Source organism: Lagopus leucura, unplaced genomic scaffold (genome assembly GCF_019238085.1).
Source record: "Lagopus leucura isolate 7727_CA_CO unplaced genomic scaffold, USGS_WTPT01 Super-Scaffold_1, whole genome shotgun sequence".
Classification (NCBI taxonomy): domain Eukaryota; kingdom Metazoa; phylum Chordata; class Aves; order Galliformes; family Phasianidae; genus Lagopus; species Lagopus leucura.
This window is the reverse complement of record NW_024962250.1, coordinates 28,930,439-28,950,490: the sequence shown is the minus strand read 5'-3', so window position 1 is coordinate 28,950,490 and position 20,052 is coordinate 28,930,439. Positions and strand designations below refer to the sequence as shown.

At 39.1% G+C, this 20,052-nt stretch overlaps 1 protein-coding gene across 6 annotated transcripts in view; it reads left to right on the top strand.

The window, feature by feature from the left end:
* The first annotated feature begins 6,350 nt into the window (after positions 1-6,350).
* Positions 6,351-20,052, top strand: part of DICER1 (dicer 1, ribonuclease III) — a 62,939-nt gene continuing 49,237 nt past the window's right edge. For 2 of the 6 annotated variants that reach the window (XM_042885123.1, XM_042884795.1), the window contains exon 1: positions 6,644-6,815. The gene's annotated coding sequence lies outside the window, so the exon portion shown is untranslated. Of the gene's footprint in view, positions 6,589-6,643; positions 6,816-10,164; positions 10,185-11,826; positions 11,847-20,052 lie in introns of those variants that run through there. The other 4 variants (XM_042884873.1, XM_042885205.1, XM_042884957.1 and 1 more) reach the window with 4 other exon arrangements.

The following is a 20,052-nucleotide window of genomic DNA, read 5'->3' as shown; positions in this document are numbered from 1 at the left end:
TGTGTATAGTTGGTACAATAGCAAAGAAAATGTTTTTAGAAACTGCTACTCTGTGATAAGATTAGTATTTACTAGTGAATAGTTCCACTTTATTTTATAAAATCTCCTGTTTTGAAATAAATGGACAGGCTTCCTGTACATAAAGTGTTACCTGTGAGTTTGTCCTTTTCCTCTCTGTATATTATCAGACACCTTCCTCTCTGCATATTGTCAGATTACCATTTTGTTCTTATTTTGCATTTTAGTGCCCAGAAACTGTACCCACTTTTTGGTAGAGAAGATCTCATCAAACAGAGCAAATTCATAAAGAGCAATTTCTTCTCACCTACCTAAAGAGTGGCTTTTAATTTTGGATGGGGAAGCCAAACTTTTATACCAGTCAACAAATAATAAACTTAAAATTTTCATGTTGATTATTTGTTACTTAATTTCTTAATGTGTGGAAACTGGTATTATAAAGGTAAGCTTTCAAAACCAGTTGTGCTGAATTATATATTATTCTTCATATTCAATTTATCTGGCCTATTTCTATGTAAGAAGCTAAGTGTTAGACCAGTGAATTAGTAACTTACTGGGTGCAGAACTGATTCATATTTACTATGCTCCTCTCCCTACACCTCAATTCCCTTTGCAGTGTATGAGCAAAGGAGAATAATCAAAGTGCAACAGAGATAAAATACAGTTGAGAATCAGACAAGTAATCTGCCTCCAGAAATACAGAACTAAACATCATGAAACTGTACGGGGAATGGAGTGGAAGTGCTTATTTTCTAACTAAACTTAAAGGCTAATAGCTTTCATGCTTTAGGAATGGTAAATGCTCCTCTATTCCTCGCTACAAAATCAAATCACCTCATGCACTTTCAGTGTGTTTCGCACACCTCTTGTTGTTGCTGGTACTTATTGGCCATCCTCCCCCACACTAGTGCTTGTAGACAGTAAGAGAATATTCATAATGCTATTGACAATTTGGGAGGAGTATGCATTTTTACAAGAATCTAGATTCCAAAACGTAGTTCAATTGCAAACATGGCAAGAGTAGGAATTGTTGGATTTGATTTCTTTTACGCTACCACAGGATATAAATCATCTTGATTGCAACCGCAAAAATAATCTCCCTTATCCTTTCTGTGTAAACACAGTTTTGGTAGCTCAAACAAGATGCAAACGATGCAGAATAGGAAACATACCTATCTGGATTATGACAGCAATACAGACAAGCATGGGTGTCATTTCAGATAAGGAACCAGACTGCATATCGTGCTTTTGTTGCAGCCCAGTCCTACTAAGGGAATTGTGTGGTCATAGGGTATGGATTCTGGTTGCTCTCTCTGCAATGCTTACTTGACCTGACTGGTAGGTAAGAGCTAGCAGAGGCATGGGTACCTTCAAATGGCTGGGTAGATATAACAAAATCTTAGACTTGAGCTGTGAATTCTCTTAAACAATAATAACACGTAGCCAGGATAGAAATAACAATAATATTTTACTGAATTGCTGTTTGTACTGATTTACAAGGATTGTTTCCACTAGAGTTAATTTCAGTGTTTTATGAAGTGCATTCTGGTGAATAAGTCTGTTCCATGGTAAGATGGTACCGTTGGCAGTTCTCTGTGCTCCCCAAACTGTACGCTTTACGTTGGAATGGGATGTAACATATGATCAAAGCAAAATGTATAGCACCCTCTGCTGCAAATACTTTGAACTGATTGTCTTTTTGTGTTACTTTTATGGCTGATCTGTACCCTAGGGAACTGATTTATCATTTTGTTGGTATGTATTTTCTGCATGTTAGCAAGAATCATCATAACTGTAGTCACTAGGTATGTTTACATTTTACAAAGTATTATTTCTTGCTTCTCAGGCAAAAGAGCATAAAAATGTATATTTCAAGGTTAGTAAGAACCATTGTTAATTATGGGATGATAGATCTTTTGTGCAGGAACTGCATGTGAAATGCAGGAATTACATGACTTGCTTTAAGTAACTTCAAGTCAGCGACAAATGGGAGGAGAAAATACACTACAACAGTTAAAAATATTTAAATTCCACTTGCACTGGGGGAAACGTCCTTATTTAGAGTTATGAAGTCTGAAAGCACTGTAAGATTTTTTTAAACCTGTATCCTAGAGGGGAAACCAAAAGTTTGCACAACCTGACACCTCTCAGCTCCAGTTTGAAGAATGGACTCTGCTCAATAGAGGTTCTTCCTTTCTTCCAGCTTCCTCCTTCATATTCATACCTGCAGCTTTTTCTCATAATACGTTGCAGATGTTGTTAATTAGTGCCATGGCTTGAAGTGTTTGTAACTGCTTTTTTTTCTGCGGTGATTCACAGCGATGAACAGAAAAAACTGTAGCCAGAATAGGAGCTGTTTGAGAGAGAAGTCGCAAGTTTTCTGAAGTGAGGTGAAGAGCAGGCACACTCTTTACAGAAACTTGCTTACAACATGCTGGCCTATATTTTCTCAGTGCCAGTTTGTTTCAAAGTGCACTACTGAAATAATGTGATGCAAAGACAAAACAGCATTGTGGCTGGTATCAGCACCAGGGAACAACAGAGGTCACCATTGACTCACAGGAAGGAATATCTTCAGAATCCATTTTGGAACCCGATTAGTTATGTAGAGCCAAAAGCAAAGCCTGGTTTCTGGTGGCTTAATTTCAGAGTTCTGTAGCATGAACAAAGACAATTACTTGTCTATGACTTTTTTAAAATTGCATTTTCTCTCCATTCCAACTCACACCCATTTTTTCACTACTACCCAGCAGGAATATCTAGAAACTAGTATCATTTATTGATATGATTTTATAGAAAGGGGGAGATAAATATCTCTGTTTGTTGTTGGGTCTGCTGTAGTCTTGCTGCAATTATTGCATAGAATAAAGCACCAGTGTTTCCAGCACCAAAGATATTGTGAAAGCTGTGATTTGGTGCATGACCATTTTTTCTGTTCTGGATTTTAATTAGTTGGGTTATTCTATATCTTTCACCCAAAGTCCCGTTCATGTTGTTGTTGTTGTTGTAATAGTTATGAGTTGATTTGTTTTTTTTCTTAACAAACATTGAATTCCAAGGACTGTGAAGTATATGGAATTTTTTAGAGCTTTGTATTGATGACTTCCTTTTACTTTAAAAAATTTTGTAAGAAATCTGAGAAATTAACTTAGAGTTTAATTTTTTATTTGGGCTTAAAAATCTGAAGATTAGCTGTTATAATGTAAGCTAATGACAAGAAATATTCATAGTTTACAAAGGAGTGGGTAGCCAATACAACACAGTACAAGTTTTATCCCAACTGTGCTTTTAAATCAAAACCTCCTGTCAGCTAGCAGGCTCAAGAAGGAAGTAGCTGTGGAGAAAGACACCCTTTTCTTTATATGAAAATAACTTCCAGAATTCTTCTGGCATTAGTGTGTTTTGTTTTTTATGTTTTAAGTATTCTGCTTGTCTTCTCTTTGAACCTACTCGAATTGGATAAAATTCATTATTTAATCCTGGCCTGCAGATGATTAAGGAGGGTTTTTTTCTGCTTTACTTTATGTTAGAAATAATCAAGAATGCCAATTTCCTTCAGTACTTCAGTTAAATTGAAAAAATAGACCCATATGTTCTGACAGCTCCCACTGGATAAGACTGAGCAGCTGCTCCTCTTCCTAAGGTTTTGTCACGGGATATAATTATTCTTCCAACCATAAAAAAACAGAAGGGTGTCCCTTCAGTGCTATAAAAATACCTAATACGGTAATATTTAATAATATGGGCATTACAAAAGAAATGTGCTCTAAATAGCAACTAAGGTTGAGCTAAGTAAAGAAAACACTTAATTTGGTAACATCCTAGACTTCCCTATCACTTTTAATCTGAAATCATTTTACCCAGGTTTAAATTAACCTCAGGGTGCTCTGGTTACCCTTATTTCTTCATACAGATTTTGTAGGCACAAACTGTCCTAGGAAGGAAGGTGGAATGCAGATGGAATGAAGAAAGCTGGATCTCCAGTGACAGATCTGCAGCTGCATATGCATCACATTCAGCACAACTTAAAAGGGCAGCAGCTGGCAAGAAGTGGCTTTATATTACATTTACAATTTTCTTCTTTATTAGGCAATAAGGACGATCTCCAGTCCCTTTGAAAGTAACAGTGATCTTAGGATGGTCCTAACTTGCCTACCTGGACTAGCAAAAGTATGACTAGTACCATACCTGCATGCCAATACCTTGCAGTGCTCTTTGCAGCAAGGCAACAGGATCAGCAAAATGCAGCATGCAACTAAATGCATCCACTGTGGAAAGAAGTCAGGAAAAGACAGAATGAAGCCAGGTGCATATATTTAATTATTTGGCCCATGTGTGGATAGATCTTTACAGTATTTGTATGCTGATTTACATGGGCAGTACACACATCTGACCGCTCCCTAGCACCATAGATTAAGCTTGTTCTGAACTTTAAGTGTGAATATCCCACCACTGTTGTGAAGTATGGTAAAATATGCATCTTGTTCTTTCACAAAGAGTGAGAAAACTATGGAAAATTAAAAGGTTTTGGACATATGTAAGTGAAGGATAAAGGAAAGTTAAGCAGAAAAATTAAACTTTGCAGTTAGCAGGCAAAATGAGACAAAAAACAAAAAACACAAAACCGTTGCCCCAACAGTAAGACTTTTGTTGCGTTCTTCCATTTTTTAGTACAATTCCTTTCAACACACTCAGGAGAAAAAACATCACCAACAGCCACCAGTATTTCTCTTGTTAGTCAACAATTTAATTTGTTCAGAGTATAAATGAAGTCGGCACCAAGATAAAAAGGATGAGCTGTTAAATACATGGATATTGGATAACAGGGCAATCTAAACAGCTGATGTGGACATTGATGAACATGGACCAAGTCAGCAAAAGGTGAGCACAATGGGTTGAAGAACAGATAAGGCCTTGTGAATTGAGGCAGATGCAGCTTTTCATGGTTGCTTCCAGACACAGCTGTTCAAGACCAAAGCTGGAATTCTGTGCTCCAACACTGCTGTAATTGATAACTGGACATTAATAGCTCCACCAAACTGCCACGCACATGGGGATGGAACCAGATACAAACAGGATGTGATTACTACACTTCAACTTCTTGATGATCCATCCCAGCTGACATTAGCCTTGAGAGATTTTTAAACTCAAAATATGAATCTACCAGAGTTATCCTTCTCCTTATTTGCCCTGGGCATCTCTCTGGTTCAGGCTGCATCTATGGCTCTAAGTCATGCAGTAATCAAGACTGGAAATTTGCTTATTAGCTTCATCTCTCTGAGGAGGCTTCAGTCTTCTCACCAGTCACACAGAGAATGGTTTTGGCAGATGATGCCATGGAAGGTGGGAGCTGGGGGCTTTAAACTACCTGTGTTTGAAGTTAAAATAAACTGTAAGCTCCTAACGTGTTAGTTCTGCTCAACTGATTCATTTCAATCCCATGCCCTACCTTGGTGACCTTGTGCTTACAATCAGACATTATCCAATGTCATGTGCTATTCAGTAGTCAAGTGGCACTGCAGCCCAGTTTAGGTAAACTCAAGGCTTTTTGCTATTTTGCAGTTTTCCCCCAGTTTTTCCAAGGATTTTTAAATATTTATTTCAATTGTGTCATAGAAATAAAAGCTGGAAAACAGTAGCATGTGATGTACAAGACAAACTGCGCTCCTGTGTTTATGCACAACCCATTTGCCTCTCCTAAATGTTTCACCTGAAGGATTTTGATGGTGGAAAAGTTACATCAGCTGAAAAGTTACATCCAGGAAATTTTTGGACACTTTTTGTTAAAATTTTGTTGTATCTCATAACGTCACTGAAGTGAGGGCTGGCAAGAAACCCAGTGAGACCAACAGCCCAGCCTCAAGCAACAGCAAAAAGGTGCTGGTGTGGGAGCACAGCCACCTCTGGCAGTCTTCCCATCCTCTCTACTCTGGCCCACCACCACTTTTCGGCTGTGGATGCCATTCTTAGGCAGAGGAGCAGCACTTTGCTCTTGGTAGAATGAACACTATGACCATGACTATGGAGAAGTGGAACAACCCAGGCAGAAACACGGAAGATCAAGCATTACCATGTTCAAACCAGAGTCACCAAGCATTCTCGTTTGCCTCCAAAATGATCCTCTTTCCGTTTGGATACTACTGTCTCCGCGGGTGCACTCCCGACTCAGCGGGAAAAGCAGCGCTCCGCAGGCGTCTTCGCCATCTCCGCGCCCCGCAGCGCTCACCCCTCTGCCCACTGCCCCGGCAAGATGGCGGTCACCTCCCTTCCTTCAGCGCTGCCGCCCGGGCGCGTGCGCGAGGAAGGAGCGGAGGAGAACTGGAGGCCGCGAGGTTCGCCATGCTTTGGAGGGGGAGGCGCACACACGTGAGCTCTTGGACCACCCGGCAGCTTCCGAGCACTTGCCGTGTCGCCTTGCCGCATTGGCTGATTTGTGAACCTTCACCTTTCATCTGGGTCTCGCCGCCAATCGCTCGGTTCCTTTCATGTCGCGGGGACGCGGAGCGTAAACTGCGCAGGGTGGAATTCTCGGAGCGGTCTTGCGTCGCAGGCGCTGGGCGGCCTCCGTCGGTAGGGGTGGGAGGCGCTCCGTTTGCGTAGGGCCGGCAGCGCAGGGGGAAAGGTGGGGGGAGGAGAAGGAGGAGGAGGCCGTCGCGGGCCCAGGTGAATGGAGGAACCTGACAGTTGGGGGGAGCGAGGCGGCGGCAGCGAGGAAATGGCGGTGGCGGCGGCGGCGGCGGCACAATGAGACGCGGCCTGTAGCGGGGCGCAGCGCCGGGCCGGCTCCGTCCGAGCAGGTAGGAGATGGCGGCCGGGCGCGCCCGCCGCTCGCCCCGGGATCTGCGTGGCGGAGCCCGCTCCGCGCCCGCCGCGGTGGGTGGGATGGTGGCGGCCGCTCCCTCCCCGCCTCTCGCCGCCGGGTCCCGGTGAGCTGCGCCCCGCCTCTGTCCCAGCGGCCGTCCCCGTCCCTACGGGGCCTCGCCCGTCTCGGGGCTGAGCTCGGAGCCCCGCCGTCGGCCTCGGCAGCTGCCGGCGGCGTGAGGGCCGCGCTCGGCTTTGTCTGCTCTGGGCCCGCGGGGAAGGCCCGGTGTGAGCTGCGGGGATCGGAGCCCGCCTAGCCGTCCCGACGGGCTCAGGGCGAGGAGCGGAGCGTGGCGAGAGCTCTCGCTGCTGGGAGCCCACCGCTAAGGACGGCGTAGGAAACTCTCAGCTCTTCGCTGTGCTCCGTCCTGTTCCAGTACAGGCGAGTGAAGTAGCGGAGTGGTTGAGGCACACCTGGTGCTTAGTGAAGGAACGCAAGGTTAAAAGGCACGTCAGTACACCGAGGTGTTAGGGAAAATCATAATAAAAACGTGGGCTGCGATATTGACATCTAGGAGAAAACAAAAAAAAAACAAAAAAAACAAACAAACAAAAAAACCAAAAACCTTGTTTTGTTTTTGCTTATTGTCGTTCCCCGGAAATGATTATTTCCAGAAATAGTTTCCTATTGACTTCACGTGGAAGGGGTTTGGCACTTCAGATGATATCTTATGAGTATTCTTAATGATGAGATGTTGAACCCCAAGTTATCCAGTGTGCTGTGGCTGTGGAAGCTGTGGTTTTGAAAGTGATAACCATTTTTAAAGAAACAAGACCAAACTGGAAAATTAAAAGAATTAACTGCAGGCACTCGGTTAACATTATGATATGTTATGCTTTATACTTTTTGTTTATGCTTTTTAAAATAAAGTATTTCTGATGCTGTATTGAAAGGCATAGAGCATGTATCGCTTCGGTAAGTTGTGTTTTTTCCCCCCCCCACAATTTGATACAGAGACAAACTGAGATTTACTCCCTATATGCCATAACTATTGTCCTAAATTTTCTTCTGGAGAGGAACTTTCCCACTGTCTGTGTCTACAAGACTTGTAGTTGTGGAGATTACACTACAAGGTTTGGAGATATTATTAGACGCTTTCAACTGGAAGGTGCTAAAAGGTGTACGATCAGAGGATTGTTACTTTTTAATATATTAATTGGTAGGATTGAAATAAATATGCTTGTTCAGAAGTGCTGAGCTCTAAATTAGGTACAGAATCGTCTTAGTGGTAACGTTTCTGTGAAAGTGGCAGCTCAGTACTCAGCAGTCAAAAAGTAAAAAGCATTAGGACTGACAATAAGTGGAAATAAAAGGGTATCAGTATGCCAGCATGTAGCTCCTTGCTGGGCCAACATATGTAATACTAAATGCAGTTTGGATATTTATGCTTTCTCTTCTGCCTCAAAAAGATAGTATTAGATTAAGAACACATTAAGAAAGTAAAAAGAAAGTTCATTAGGACTTCTTACACAGGGGAAGAGTTGCAAGAGGTAGGAAAAGAGACTGAAGGTTTAAGTCGTGAGCAAAGTAGATAGGAAGCAATAGCTTTTTTTCACCTGTTCGTGAAAGGTTCCTGTAGTTTACAAATTAAAGAAAAAAAAAGCAATAGAACTACATATCATGTGTAACTACAATTCCTGGTGCAGCAGCATCTTAGGAATGCCAAAGTATTGCAAACTCAGTAAACATCAAGATGACTGGTCAGTGGGAGGCCTTGCTGTTATACTCCTTCATAGTTGTCCTCCATTGGATAATGGTAGAGGGAAGCCAACAAGCTGGGGAGGGGGAAGTTTGTCTGACGTAAGATTGTACAAATATTTTATAAAAGTTACGGTTATCTTGATGGTCTGTAGATTATGGGAAGAAAATAAGCAGAACAGTAGTTCAAAAAAACTATTACACAGTGTACACAAAATATATGATGTGTCCCATTTCAGAAATCTGTAAGATTCTTTTTCCTTGATGCAAAGATGCTCTAGCACACCTTATGAGCCACAGCATCTCTGGTTAATCTGTGTTCTCTTTCACTGAGAATGGACCAAATGTGAATTGATCTGTAACTGAATGCAAATTGCTGGCAAGAAAAACAGTGAAAAAGACTCTTTTTAGAAGAGCAAGGAGATGCTTAGTAAAATGGATAGTAAGCTTGGAGTTGTCATATTCTGTATAAGCTTGAACTCTCATTTACAGTCTACAGAAGAATTTGGAAAAGATTGAAGATACTTTAGGAATACATTATAGTAAGTGCTGGGATTACTGACAAGTTTTATTTCAGGGCATGATCTAGTCTCATTAAAACATTCTTCAGTTATAGTGGGGTATGCCACAATTCCATAATTCTCAGTGAGAAAATCCAGTTTTCTTTTTCTCTCATATAGTTGGTACAAACTGTGGATACTGAGCTTGATAGATATAGTTGGCAGAGCAGAGATGTGGTTACAGTGTTCTCTTTCCTCATGTTGTAATGTATAGCTGGGTAAGCTCTGACCGTCTGTGTCCCGTCACCTTCATGTGTTCAGTACTCATTTCTTCCTATTCATAGCGCACAAACTTGGTTTATTGTTTTCCCCAGGAAGTGGCTTTATTTAAAAAGAAAGTAGAAGTACAGTTTTAGTACTGTATAGGACAGTAACCACTGCGTAATTATGTGAAATGTGCTTTTAGAGCATTCCACTCTGAAGGCTAAGAATGTTTAAAGACAAAATTGTACTTTCTGCACTCCATCAAGATTTTTCTTCAATCTTTAGCCTTCCCTGACTTCCATATGGGTTGTGATAGACCAGAAGAGACCTAATAGGTAGTAGTAACTAAAGGTTCATTTTTTAGCTGGAGTTACTGCATTCTTTGGTTGGGATTTGAAGGTTTGGTTGTTCAAACTTTGTTAGTTGTATGAGGGAGTGGGCATTTGCAGGATTGTCATTAAGGAGCCATTCTGAAAGATTTAATCCACAGGACAAAGCTGTGCCTACTATTTTAAAGTATGCTTTGTTATTTTCTGAAAGCTTGGTCTTGGTAGTTGCTTTGCCTTGCTTTGCCTACTGATGTTGAGAGTTTGAATGCTAAGCAGCTGATTTCTGCTTTGTATTGGTTAAGGAAAATTTTTCGGATATGTTTTTACTTTTAAATTGCTGCAAGTTCTCTACTTCTCAGATTCAGAAGTGAAGCTGTATCAAGGAATTTACTTGCAAGGTTGCACATCTTTTATGCAGGAATGGTGAAATGTCCTTCTTTGGTGAGGAAAGAAAGAAGAGCAGTGCTCCAAATTCTTGCATCGTAGAGCCAGGGACTTTTGTACCTCCTTTATGTAAGTTTGTATGTAGTTGTGAATCTGCTGGTCTGTGGTTGTTTTTTTTTTTTTTTTTTTTTTTTTTTGTGTGGCGCGGTGGACCCCTTCTGACCAGGAAAATACAATCTTTTTTTTTTTTTTTTTTTTTTCTCTCTCTCTCTTAGTACTTGCTAATATACAAGTCCTGTAGAAAACCTATTCTGCCATGCTTTCCCCTTCTCCCCCCCTTCTATGTGCCCATGGCTTAATGCTTAATGCTGCTGCCATGTGATATGCAATAAACAGTTTCTGCTCGTGTTTTCTATCTTCTGTTAATCTCTGTGAACAATCAATTCCTTAATAGGTTCACCAGGTGTGTGTGTTTGTCTGAGTTGCAGTGGGATGGCTGCTGTGAACAGGGCAGCAGGTTGAGACTTTGAGCTGCCACTGTTGTTTTTTTTTCACTCTTCCACTTGTATGCAAAAAAACATAGGAAATCCCCAAGGCCCACAGTCCTTACTGTTAACAGTTAAAGCACTTGGTTCCCAGGGCCTGTCTCTTCTTTCAGAGTCTGATTCCTGATAGAATGTCAGCTCATGTAGAGCTTCCTCAGCAGATTCCAAGAAGCAGCTGGGTAGCAGTAAATTTCAGTTTTCTTGGAAATACAAAAATGTAGGATTTATTTTAAAAAATAGTTTCTTCTTTGTGACAACTGGTCTGAAGGACTGCCCGCTTGCTGATAGCACAACCTTCCTTTCTATAGGGAGCAAATGTAGTTTGCTCTCTCGAGTAATTTGCTTAGCTCTATGGCTAACGTCACAATTTAAGTTTCTCCCTTATTTGCATCGGTCTTGCCTAGTCTGTGATTTAGATGAAGGTTCTTGCAGCTTTCTTGCAACTGTTGCTATCTCTTTGACTGTATTCTTGCTCCTGAGAAAATGAACAAAGTGAAGTTACTTTGTAGTTAATGTTTAAAAACAGGTGGAATTGATCTCTAGATATCCGGGTTCAAAAAGCCCTTCTCTGAGTTCTGGCAAGTTCATTCAGGTATCTCTCTTTTCACACCTCTTACTTTCAGCTGCTGAGAACTGGGACTGTTCCTAGGTGTTTGTACAGGTAGATAATCTAAGCTGATTTACTAACTGTGGCTTTATGGAACGTTCATCGACCTCTGGCACTAATATTGTTACCATTAAAGATGACCAAGTGTAACCCATCTCAAGTGAGACTTCTGCTTCCTCATTTAAGTTTTGTATTTCCAAATAGGCAAACGCATCTGCCTTGATAACTTGGTGCTAAGTGGTAATAGGTTTTCTTTTTCGGAAGAGGACGTAAAGTAAAATAAGAGGAATACAATGTAACAGTGTTTTGACTTCTCTCTCTCTCTCTCTTTCTCTCTTTCTCTATCCCTCTATTTTTTTTTTTTTTTTTTTATCCATGACCTTTTAACACCTTTGTGCTGAAGTTAAATGCCCATGTTGCCAATCTATGTGAAGTTATTAATCAAAAAGTGATATGATCTCTATGGGAGGCTCGAGGTGGGGAAAGGCATGCTTCTCCATGCTCCTCCCTACCCCTCCCCTCCCCCAACACTGAAGGTCATTTTTAGTTACTATTGCTGTCTGGCGTGATACTGCCAAATTGATCTCTCAGACTTCAGAAACTGAATTACTACTGAAGGTGGATAATGGGCATGAAAAGGTACACTGCTTTGAAAACAGGGCTTTATTTGAAGCCCTGTTTCTGGCGTATGTTCTATGAGTCTGTGGGATATGTGTTTATTTATTTATTTAACTTATTAATTATTATGATGTACTCATGCTTTCCTGTTTCTGTGAGGCTAAACATGGAGAATATTGACCCAAGGAAGTGAATGGTTTCTAGCACTTAAGTAGCCGGTGTCAGCCTGAATGGTGGATATTGCAAGAGGGAAGTGACACAGTTGTGTTACTGAGCCTAGTGATTATTCTTTTTTTTTTTTCTTCTCTCTTTTTTTTCTACAGTTATTCTAAACAAGGCCTGCATTTCCTCTTAGCTGAAGACGATCCCATGGACCTCATTGTAATACTTTACTACTTATAAAGTAAAGTTTTTCTTTTCTTAGTTTGTCTAGAGAATATTTTTCTCAGTAAACATCAGCCTCCTCAGTTTAAGAAACAAAGGAAGCTGTAACTGGTACTTCAAAACCAAGCTTATTGTATTATTTGTAATTAAGAAATGTATAGCTAGGTACTGAAGTTCACAAGTTTGTTTATTTGCTGAATGCATCAGTTGATTTTAGTGTTGTACTCTAATCAGACTACAATTTAGTGATATCTTCTTCTGAAGAAGTGTAACCATGAATGTGTGGTGAAGAATATCTGTCCTGGGATTTGAGAGGAAAGAGTTTGAGCTATATGACACATGACAGAACTCTGGAGGAGGAGGTGTAGGTTTTATGAAGGTAATGCACAACATGGGCCTGCATTTTTACCTTGAAGTACTTCAATGCAAAAGGACTGGGAGAGTGCCAGAAACGTTTATGAGCTCCCTGGGTCTTTCAAAGACATACAATCAACCTACAGGAGATGAGTAATTTTCCCTGTGGTAATCTTTGCATAGTTAATGTTCTGCTGTGTAGAGATTGAGACATAAAACCTGCCTTGATTAATACTGAACTTTCTGGAAAACGGTTTTCTTAAGTCTCTGTGTTACTTAAATCGAATAGAAGATGAATTTTCAATAAAGCAATCCATGATTTGTTAAAGCTGTCCGCTGGCTGGCACTTACATCAGTGAATAAAGGCCTGCAAGGAGTTGCTGGATGGTTTTAGAGCATGTGGTGACTTGCAAAATGATGAAGCAGGTGCTGATTTCTGGCAGTATTTTGAGCAACATGCCAATAATGCTATTAATATATATATTGACTGCCAGCTGTTAACTGTTTTTAAAGCCTTTTGTGGTTCGTTCCCATTCTGGTGCTAATAAATGTTTTCTTTTGTAGCTTTCATTTAATTGTTTTTGTACTACGTATCAAGAAGTTTTGTTTCTGGAACTTAAAGTTTCTTGTCACAGTGTAACAGAGATCAGCCATAGCTGGCAACAGAGAAATTGCTGTCTGATTTTGAGTGACAGTAAGAAGCCTCTTGAACCCAATTTGCTTGTTTCCTGTAAGGTAAGCCACCTAATGGCTGTCAAAATGGATGACAACCATCTCCTCACACCAGCTCTACTACCCGTCTGGCACCCTCCACCTCCCATACTTGATGCAGCTTGCTGATCCAGCAGGAAGCTTGCTCAGGCAGAGGAGAAAAGCATTAGGGAGCTGAATTTTTTTTTTCCAGCTTGTCAACCAAGTGTCAAAGCTATTTAGAGACAGGAAGGAGCAGTGAGAAGGAGTGGAGTTGCTTCATCTAGCACTAAATTGCCATGGGACTAGGTTGGCAGTCTCATGAAACCTAATTCCAAAATACTGTGGGTACTTTCTACTTGATTGTCTTCTGTACAAAGTGAACACTGATGTCTCTTCTCACTTGTTAATTAAAATAACTGCTTCATGTTTTTCTCAACCTTCCACTTTCTCGTTTATTACTAAGCAGTTGTTATAAGGAGGTTTATTATTGTAGTAATCTTACGGGTTTTGAGTATCAAGATAAGCTTGGATTCAGTAACTTTGAAACAAAGATAATAACAGTCAGAAAGGGCAGTAACCAAGACAGAGTACTTATGCTCTAGCTGCTAGATTGGGAAAATTCAGATCTCCTCTTATGCCCAGTTTAAAGCCTCCCATTTTTATTTAGTGGTAATTTGTAATCCTGACTTTGTAGTTTGGGAGGTATTCATGAAAATGTTTTACTCTCACAGCATCTTGTTTCTTCATCAAATGTATTGATGTGTTCCATGATAGCAGTGTCACTAAATACAAATCAAAGCCTATTTTTTTTCCCCTTATCTAATTTTTACTACTTTCCCTTTTTTTGTGTTCTCTGTGGTTAGCCTTAAGACCTTCTTGAAGCAAAGTAGTTAGGTTTCAGTAAGGGAAGGGAAAGCATTGTCCTGATTGTTTAAAATAATAATAAAATCTAATCCAGATGTTTACCACCAACATGATAAAGACTTGCAATCCTTAATTTGAAATCAAATCTTTAGGACCTCACACTACCCATAGCATAAGTCTTTGAATCATTATGTGGGAAGTTCAAAAGGAACAGGTTAAAGTAGCTGGAAGAGGCAAGTCACCTTCATAATTTGTTTTTTTTTTTTTTTTTTTTTCCCCTCATTTGATTAAAGAACTGTTTCTTCCTACCCTGTGCTTTTACTTTTAGAGTAAATCTGGGCAGGAATTGGAGACTTTGCTTGACAATTTAAACACTCCTGTGCTTGGTTTTGTGATGAATAATGACTGCAGGTTTTTTTTCTATGTTCTTTTAAGTAATTGAATGGTGTATCATTCAGATACATCAGTATCCAAAAAAAGTGTGAGCAGTCTGACTTCTGATGTATGGAGTCCCATTCGTAAGGTGTTGTCTTAACATTTCTGTCCCACTGGATTTGAGATAAACAATATTTATCGGTTTCAGTAGCAGACATACAACTCAAAATATCACTTAGTGTATGTATAATTTGCTTATGAAATATTATCCAATACTTGCAGTAGGTGTTAGGATATCATGTAGAATGTTAATTAAAATAAATAAAAAAGAAAACCTTTATGTAAAAAATACTCCTGTTCTTTAAAAGTTTGCATTCTAACTAGGAGTTATACGATCACAGAGATATTATATCCAAAACGTTAAATCCTTTTTCCTGTTGGGCACCTGAGGTGCATGGGTCTGTCTCTGGCTGTAGGTAATTTGTACATTTTAGCTGACGTTTCTGCCTAGAAAGAAAGTACCTGTACATCCCCTGACTTAGTGGTACTTGCTTGAAGCTTCGAGTGCAAGAATCTCTGAAGTTATGTGGTGGATTGGGGAAGCTGTTTCATCTAAGAAACAGCTTTCTTCTGTGTGACATCCTTTATTACTGTTATGGCTAGTCTTCCTACCTGGCCACAAATTACCTAGAAGCAGTTGTGCCAGCATAAGACACAGTGGCAGGTAGCATGTGGGTTGAAGAGAAGAATCTAAGAGTGATGCTCATATGTTTGGCAGTGCCCTATGAAATGCATCTTACACTGTCATCTGGGGACCTTTAAAAGACGAGTCAACATTTTATGTAACTGCTGAGTGAAAATGGAAGAGAAGTGATAAAATTCTAAGTGACTTTTCTGTATTTTGTCTATACAGGGCTATCACGTTTCTTCTGTGTTTATTCTGGAACGCTTTGACTGTACAAATAGATACAGATCTTTATGAGAATGTTTGAGAGCTATAATGAAATACCTCTTGTGACATTAAAATATGTTAAACTTCTGTATTTGCTCTGTGTTTAATTCTAATAGAAGACAAGTAGCAAGGCCACTCTTTGCAGTGACAGCTTGCCCATATGAGTTTAATTCACTTTTCATTGCCTTACTTGATTAGTCTCAGTTTCTCTAAGCTCTCCTCAATTTGATGACTGTAACTTTACATTTTCGTTTCAAAATACTTCGTTATGTGTGCTAAAGGCCTTGACTCTGTTCTTTTTCCTGATCAGTTTTACTTTATGTTTGAAAGATGCTTGAAGTGTAAACTATGAAAATGACCATCTATTGTATAAGTTATATGTAGCTAGGAGAGAATCAGAGTCAATATTTAATTTTAACTTCCACGATGCCTTTCTCATTAAGTGTTAAAGGCTTTTAAAGTAATACATGCATTTTTTTTTCTGAATAATATTACCTTTGATTTGTGTAATACAGGAAAGGAGTTATAATTAATCTGTTAACTAAAGAGAAGTTGAAAACTTATCTACTCCTTCATAGTTGAGAAGCAATTCTGAGGAAGAAGTGGAAAATATTTCAAATCTCCAGTAGAAGTTAGGCAGTTAATCTGTGTTAATCCTTCTGAAAGTCATTGCACTCAATTATCCCTCAAGTTAGCTTGTTAGCTTTAGCTAACAAAATTAATTGATTACTCAGTGAAACTAAAAACAATTGTATTTAAATATTTGTTTTACATAATGTCAATTTTAATAAAAATAAAATATTAATTTGCATTTAATCAAGTTATAAATTCCTCCTAAATACACCATAACATACGTGACAGTCAGACAAGCAGGATGTTCTATATAATGGTTATCAGTAATGCTAATTAATAAGCTAAATGAAGTAACCGATAGTAGTTGTAACAGTACCTTGCTAATATGCCAGAGGCTTATATTCATAACTTGCAGATCAGGTAATTAATATCAAGTAATTGCTTAAAATTTAAACTAAACAACCATAATGAGTTTCCTTAACTGATAATTTAAAGTTTCCCAATAGAAATCAATATTGAGTTAAGGAGTGTTAATGCCTTGCATTTAATCAGATCTGCTGTACTGGGAAGTTGTGGTGGAGTAATCACTTCACCTTTAAAATGCTGTTCCTTTCCCCTGCTTTTTAACCAACTTATTTTGTATCTTTTGACTTTCGGTATCTATTTTTATTTGAGCAGGAGTATCTCTTCAGAGCTCTGTTTGCATTCCTGTTTTTCTTTTTTTGCTTCTAGAAACCTGTTTATTTCTGTTTATTCATTCTTACCTAGACTGAGTTTTCATTGTTCTTTGTCATTTAAATGCTGGCAGCGTTTCTTCTGATAGTGTTATGTATTCATTACAGCTGTTCCTTCCATCCCCTTCGTGCTGCATCATGGATCTTCTTAGAGAGTCTGGATTTAATTGTCCCCTGGAGAATTACATACTCATCAATCTGATCTATTGGAATCGGTCATCTGCAGGGCATTTTGAGAATAAACGAAAGCAAGGAAATATTCCTAACCCATTGTGTTCATTGTCAGTGAAAGTATTGAACTATTTGCAGAACCACCCAAGGGTCAGATAACAAAAAGGTGTCAAGGAATGTTTCCACAGTGTGTCTGCCCTCGAATGAGTCATAAAATGTGAAACGTGGAATTTTCTCAAGTTAATCCGGGTTGGAGGAATCGTGTGGTGATATCTGTGAAAGATCACGTGCAAATCTGTGGGTTTTTTTTTTCCCCTCCAGATTCAAAATGGTGAAGTTGTGTTCCAGTTCTTACCTGAATCTCTTGAATTTCCCTCCTCTCTTTCTCATATAAATCACCAAGATTTCTGTAGTGGATGTACCTGCTAAAATACCACTTTTTTTTTTTTGTAGGTCCTTGTGTATCTGCAGTAGAAGCTTAAGACATAAGTAGAGAAGGGAGGTGGTACAGGCTTTGCTGATAGAGCTGCCAGGTAGACATTACAGAACTTGGCTCTTCTTTCTGAGAACTCAGAACTGACAAAATCACAAAAAATCCGAACTGTTTGTTGACAACTGCCTGCTGCTGGCTGCTCCATGTTGCTGGGATCACACAACCTTTGAGGTGCTTGCTAATTTGCTGCTGGCAATTAGATGATACTAAACATAATTATAAGTGATTCGTTAACTTCAATTCAAGCCACGGCTGATATGGTAATAACAGGACAGATATTTTTCTTTTACTTCAACTTGTTTTATTTTTCAAAACTGCTTTTATTTGATAAGTGGTGCTCTGGAGCTGGAATTCTGGGTAGAGCAAAATCTACAATGATATTCTTTTAGCAGCAAAGCTCTACTGAAGCCAGTATCTTTATATTCTGTTCTGAAATCAGAATTCTCCAGTTCTCAACTGATTTAGTTGTGGGACTGCACTTTAGCATTACAAAAGAGAGGAATTCCCTTCAACTGATGAATGTGGACCAGGATCCTGTGGGTATGCCTGTCTTTCCACTGCCAGGCTGTTCAGAGTAGAACTGGAACAGAAGGAACTGTGTGAATGCATTCTGAGTCAGGCTTGGCAGTTGGAGTACTATATTAATTTATATTGCTTCCAGAACCGAAACTAACTCATTTACAGAGATTCAGTTGCTTCAGAATATTATTTCTTAGCCCTGATGGCTTTTGATGAGAATATAGAAAAAACTGGAATTGTTTAGCAAAATTCTGTTTTTTTTGTTTTTCCTTATAACTTGCCTTAATAATTGTTAAACAAGTTGATGCAATTTTCAGTAAACCATCATAGTTCTGATGTCTGAAACCATTCTTCTGTTTTTGTAACAGGATAATGCTTTTTCTTATATGCAGAAATAGCTTCCATTCCAGTTTTGAGAAATAAAATGGTGACTGTGCTCATCGTTCCCATTTTTCTTTTTTAATGTGGGATACGGTTAACAGCAAAGCAGCTTATTTCAGTTTGTGTTTTCTTTATTATTTAAGTAGGATAATCAACTTTTATTACTTTTTTAATAAACTGCGTGTTTGTTACTGTTTATGTTACATGCAGAGCTAATGTGAAAAATTAGGCTAATGTTGCACTGGATTATAAAGATACTTGTCTGTAAGGCATAGGTTTACATTAGACAGAACACTTCCTAGTAGACACACAAATATCTCAAGGATACCTGTTGTATTTGCAGTCTCCTTGTATGTGTTCTGCTACTGTGGAAGATTCACAGATGGTTGACTCTGGGATGGGTCTGGTTTTTGATTTGTTTGCTGTACTGAAAGTGTTACTGCTGCTTAACAGCATCAACAGTGGAGATGAGGGACCTTTATGATGAACAGGACATTTCTCAAGTCTGCTGGCTCTTTATCTATTTGACCTTCTACTGTCTTTCATAGTTGATGGAAAAAGTGAAAGGCATTTAAAGAGGGGGGAGAGAGGGGAGGCGGGGGTGTGAGCTTTAAGTTTTAAAAAAAGCTTATTAGACACTTGTGATCCCACATGTTGTGGAGAATGTGTTCCAGTTGTATTTTGTGGGTCTTAAATATTTTTCATTTCTTGGTCAATCATAAGGCAATGCTTAAACTTCTGAGACTTCATTGGAGACATCTGTTAAAGGCAAAGGTGTTTGTTTCCTGCGTTGGAAATCTGAAGTTATAGAACATAAGGTTAGCTCCTCAAATATTTGCAAACCATTCTGATTTTCATTGCCTCTGGTTCAGGACTAAAAATATGCAAGACAAATGTCACTTGCTCTTGTATGTATCTTGTCACTTTAACTTTGATATGGATGTTAGCTCTCATGCTGCCACCTTTTCCCCCAAATTCTTTCAGATAACTGAATCGCTTTCATTATCTTGGTGCCAGTTATTTGAAAGCCAGCAGTGCAACAAAGAACCGAACCTGTATTGTGAAAACACTGTTTGAAACTTTCACCTTTAAAATGATAAAATGTAACTTTAAATTCTGAGTAGCTCTGGACACTAGGCACTATACAAATTTTTCTACTTTACTGAACAGCATTGAAAAGAGAAGATTGATGCATTAAAATAGCTAATCACTAATTCATTGTAACTTGCTTAAGTCTTACAACCTTAGTTTAAGTAATGTAAAAGAATGCTCAAGTTCTACTTTTAAATGCATGTGTTTATATAGAAGGAATAGCAGTGCTTATAATATGCTGCATCTTTTAATGAGATGTTCATTGTACCCATCTAGGTATGTGTCATCTAAGTGGCTGTTTCTAGGCAGTGCCTGGTACTTAAGAGGGGTATTAAAGTCTGGCCTTCAAAAGAGTTGTGGTTCTTTTCAACCTGACTCAGACAGAAAGCTTTTAGTAACTGTTATTAAGCTAAGTTATCTTAATTCTTATAGATTCCAGATATTTTGAATTTTCTTTGAGAAGTGCTTCATATTGTGCCAAGTTTTCTTGTGTTAATTCCATTAACGCTGCCAAACACACTGCACTTGATTTGATTCTTACTAATCAGATTAGAATTGCTAACCCAGATGATTCTCAGCTCTTCAGACGAGAAATGGCTCAATATAAAGGCCTTTATTTTCTGATGCTGTGCACAGTAAGTC